The sequence below is a fragment of the Rhamphochromis longiceps genome, linkage group LG14, assembly GCF_057381845.1.
Source record: "Rhamphochromis longiceps isolate RC_006_pf linkage group LG14, R_longiceps_female_GT1.1, whole genome shotgun sequence".
Lineage (NCBI taxonomy): Eukaryota > Metazoa > Chordata > Actinopteri > Cichliformes > Cichlidae > Rhamphochromis > Rhamphochromis longiceps.
Window position 1 is genome coordinate 24,770,203 of NC_140570.1, and position 4,978 is coordinate 24,775,180.

The following is a 4,978-nucleotide window of genomic DNA, read 5'->3' on the forward strand; positions in this document are numbered from 1 at the left end:
CATTTTAAAAAAATGTACCTATAGGTACAAAAATGTTCTTCTCTCGTACCTCTATTTCTGAGAGTGTAGATACCGATTTCCATTCAGATGCAACGTCAATAGAACTCAAGCTGGATCCGTAAATTCCAGCACTATTTTCATGCCTTGAATCGTTAGCTCCTACCGAGATGAAGATTATGAACAAGATTATGAACCTCGTCTTTCTTTTGTTATTGTTGGATTCAAAAGTAATGTAATTCTTATTTTTGGCGGAACGCTTTTGTATTTGTGAAAAGATCGTTATTCATGCAACTTGGTACATGTTTTGGTATACTGCAATATTTTTCTTTTTATATCTCAGGTGATACTTTATCTCCTGAGAACTACCCAAAGTCTTGACAAATGATGCAAGAATTGCACCTGACGCCTATACGCAACCGTCTCGACAGAGTTGCTCAAGATAGACATAGATCACATGACGAAGGAGAAATTTGTGTTCCAGTTGCAGTTATGTGCGCTCTAGTATAGCCTACTTGGTCGTGTTCATGCTGACACACTTGCCTAAGAAGGTGCGTCATACGTTTTTACTCTAATAATGCAATTCATCACGAAACGCATTTAAGACAAAATACATTCAACATCTGTTTGGAGCAGTGAATCGGCTAAAAATAATCAAAACAAAACACCGAAGCAAAAATGCAAATACCAGGTTTACACGTTTGTCCTAAAAACACATTCCTTATTCTTTATTCACCGTTTGCTGTATATCTGTGTGTTTCCGTGTTTAAAACACCCTGGCTGATTGGCGGTTGGTGAGAGAGAACACCTGGATGTGGAAAGAAAGTGAACGTCACAAGCTTCATCTACACTGCCATTATTCCGGGAAATCGCTAGACAAGTCCTGCAGCATTGGAGAACTCTAATTTCTTGTTTGTTTTTTTGGGGGGGATAAATAAACATATGACCCCTCTATGAGCAAGCACTTTTAAAGCATGTTGTCTGTGTGACACACTACTAAAAATATAGAAAAAGTACTTTGTTGAGACGTAATAGTTTAACAACAAAAATATAGATATTTTGTCATATGTCCATGTGCCCAAGGTACTAACTAGCTAGCTAACTGGATGCCCATTAACCTTATAACTCCTGGTGTGTGTGTGTGTGTGTGTGTGTGTGTGTGTGTACAGAGAGACAGCCAGGTTCATAATGGATATAAGGAAGTATTTTTTTTAAAAAGGAGCCACATTCAGGTGAAAGTGTAAGATCAAATGATCCGTCAATCAGGAATAATGTTGGATCAGTGTTTCAATATTTATAGCTTTTATTAGATATACCTGTGGTTTGGTTACTTGCGTTTTGGTTGAAAGTACACTGAGAGAGGACTTTTTATTAGCGATCTTAATAATATTTTTTTCATATTAATGTAATTTTTTCATCTAATTGAATACAATCTATTTGTGTATGACTGTCAGTCCAAAAAGGGAGAGAGGAAAGAGGGGAACGTGAGAAAGTACAAGGTCAGGAAGAACCAGGTAAGAAAACAGGCAGGAATAGTGACAGGCAAAACAGAAACTAGTCTAAGGCACTTGGAAAGAAAAGCATACAATCTGGAAGTTGTGTTCTCCCTATGTTAAAGCTGCTATACAGAATCTGCAAAACAAACTGGATTGAAACATTTTTTTGACGCTCTTTAATAACATTCCAACATAACATTATCATTGGGGAGAATAAAATTAATGATATATTTTTTGGGGTTCAGCCACAACTCTACTAAAACCTCATTCAATAATAGGTAGGCCAAATTTTGGACCATCTAGTTGTCTGTATGTCTCCTGCAGTACATGCACCACATTTGTGCATTAGAAAGTGCCAAACAGTGCCCTGGTGGAGTGAGAGCTGTAAAGAGAAGCAGATGCTCTGTTTATATTCTACAAATGTTTTAAGCTAGCTTGTTTCAAAGATTCTGTTCCGCTTTAAATGTTTTCCAAAAGCACACATACCCTTACCTTTTCAATGTTTCTCAGAGATTTTACAGTGTGTACCACCTGGGAGAAAGCATGAAAAGTCATACATCTTGGGATACATCTTAGAACACTTACTCATACATCTTACAACACAAAATTCCAATCTGTTTCTAAAATGAAAAGTCACATAGGTTAAAATAAAAGAAAAAATCTGCAGAGCCATAGTAGTATCTGCAGTAAAGATCTTTTCATACATTGTATACACTGGACTATAGACAAAGTTGCCTCAATTTTTATAAAAAAAAAAAAATTACACACACACACACACACACACACACACACACACACATATATATATATATATATATATATATGTGTGTGTGTGTGTGTGTATATATATATATATATATATATATATATATATATATATATATATATATATATATATATATACCGTAAATGTCGGGCTATAAGCCGCTACTTTTTGCACAAGCTTTGAACCCTGCGGCTTTTAGTCAGGTGCGGCTTTTCTGTGGATTGTCCGTGATTTTTGTCATATCGTAAGACGATTTGTTTTGTGTGTTCCGCTGTTGTACGGCACTACGTTGCCTGGCGGAAGGATCGGGGTTCAAGAGTGGTATGTTAGTCACATGTCCGTCCGCCAGGCAACGTAGTGCCGTACGAAGTAGCGCGAAAAACAAACTTCAAAGTAGCGCTACGCGTTCAGCGGGAGTCGTGGATGATGAGCGGCGATAAACTTGCAAGTTATGCCCAAAAAGCAAGTTATGCCCAACTCCACCGGTGGATTCTGACAGCGTGGAAAAGTGTGAAAACATCCACGATCACCAACGGATTTTGAAGGGCTGGACTGCTGCATGATGGAGAGGAGGACACCGCCACGGCCCTTCTGAGGGTGTTCGACTCTGACACTGACAATGAGGATTTCTTTGGTTTTGAAAGTGACAACGAAGGAGAGAAGAAGAGTGGATGACGAAGCCATCATGAGCCTGTTTGTATCCGACACTGGAGAAGAGGACTTTGGTGGTTTTAGTGCGTAGGAAGAAGAGAAAGATGGTGGTGAATGACTGACTTTTCTTCTTGTTAAAGCTGTGTCACTGCACCTGAGCCTAAAAGGTAGGCCGAATCTATTGTTCTGGTGTGCTGTAGGTTATTGTTATGTACTACATGTGCAAATATGTACCCATAACTTGTTTTTCAAAATATTAATAAAAGTGATGTCTCCAAACAGCCATCTCTTTCCTGACAATTCCCTTTGTGCATATTCTCTTACATATGATAAGTCAACATTGAAACACCTGCGGCTTTTGGTCAGGTGCGGCTAATGTATGTACAAAACAGGATTTTCCCCTGATTTTAGCTTGTGCGGCTAATATTTAGGTGCGCTTTGTAGTCCGGGAAATACGGTATATATATAGAAAGGAATTGGCAAGAATACCAGAGGCGCAAAACACCAGCTACTGGTAGACAGAACAATCAGCCGAGACTGCAAGACCAGACTGACAAACCTGTGCACTGCCTGGGTTGATTACAAGAAGGCCTATGACTCAATGCCCCACAGCTGGATACTGGAATGCCTAGAATTGTACAAGATCAATGGGACCCTAAGAGCCTTCATCAGGAACTCAATGAGGATGTGGCGTACAACACTAGAGGCCAACTCCAAGCCCATAGCACAAGTCACCATCAAGTGCGGGATCTACCAAGGAGATGCTCTGTCCCCACTGCTGTTCTGCATAGGCCTGAACCCCCTCAGTGAGATCATTAACAAGACTGGCTACGGATACCGACTACGGAACGGAGCAGTTGTCAGCCACCTCCTGTACATGGATGACATCAAGCTGTATGCCAAGAGTGAACGAGACATCGATTCACTGATCCACACTACCAGGCTATACAGCAATGACATTGGAATGTCGTTCGGACTGGAGAAGTGTAGTCGGATGGTATCAAAGAGAGGGAAGGTAGTCAGAACTGACGGGATTGAACTACCAGAAGGCAACATTGCAGACATAGAGGACAGTTACAAGTACCTGGGGATCCCGCAGGCAAATGGGAACCATGAAGAGGCCGCTAGAAAGGCTGCAATCACCAAGTACCTGCAGAGGGTCAGGCAAGTCCTGAGGAGTCAGCTGAATGGTAAGAACAAGATCCGGGCCATCAACACGTACGCCCTGCCCGTGTTCAGGTACCCTGCTGGGGTAATAGGCTGGCCAAAGGAGGAGATAGAAGCCACTGACATAAAGACAAGAAAGCTCCTTACCATGCATGGAGGGTTTCACCCCAAGTCCAGCACCCTGAGGCTGTACGCTAAGCGGAAGGAAGGGGGCCGGGGACTGGTGAGTGTCAGCACCACAGTCCAGGATGAGACAAGGAACATCCAAGAATACATTGGGAAGATGGCCCCAACTGACCGAGTGCTCAGTGAATACCTCAGGCAGCAGAAACCCAAGAAAGAGGAGGGAGACGTGGAACCATCATGGAAGGACAGGCCCCTGCACGGTATGTACCACCGGCAGATAGAGGAGGTGGCTGATATCCAGAAATCCTACCAGTGGCTGGACAAAGCTGGACTGAAAGACAGCACAGAGGCACTAATCATGGCAGCACAAGAACAAGCTCTGAGTACAAGATCCATAGAGGCTGGGGTCTATCACACCAGGCAAGACCCCAGGTGCAGGCTGTGTAAAGATGCCCCAGAGACAATCCAGCACATAACAGCAGGGTGCAAGATGCTAGCAGGCAGGGCATACATGGAACGCCATAACCAAGTGACCGGCATAGTGTACAGGAACATCTGTGCCGAGTATAACCTGGAAGTCCCGAGGTCAAAATGGGAGATGCCCCCAAGGGTGGTGGAGAATGACCGAGCTAAGATCCTGTGGGACTTCCAGATACAGACGGACAAAATGGTGGTGGCTAACCAACCGGACATAGTGGTGGTAGACAAACAGAAGCAGACGGCCGTAGTGATCGATGTAGCGGTTCCGAATGACAGCAATATCAGGAAGAAGGAA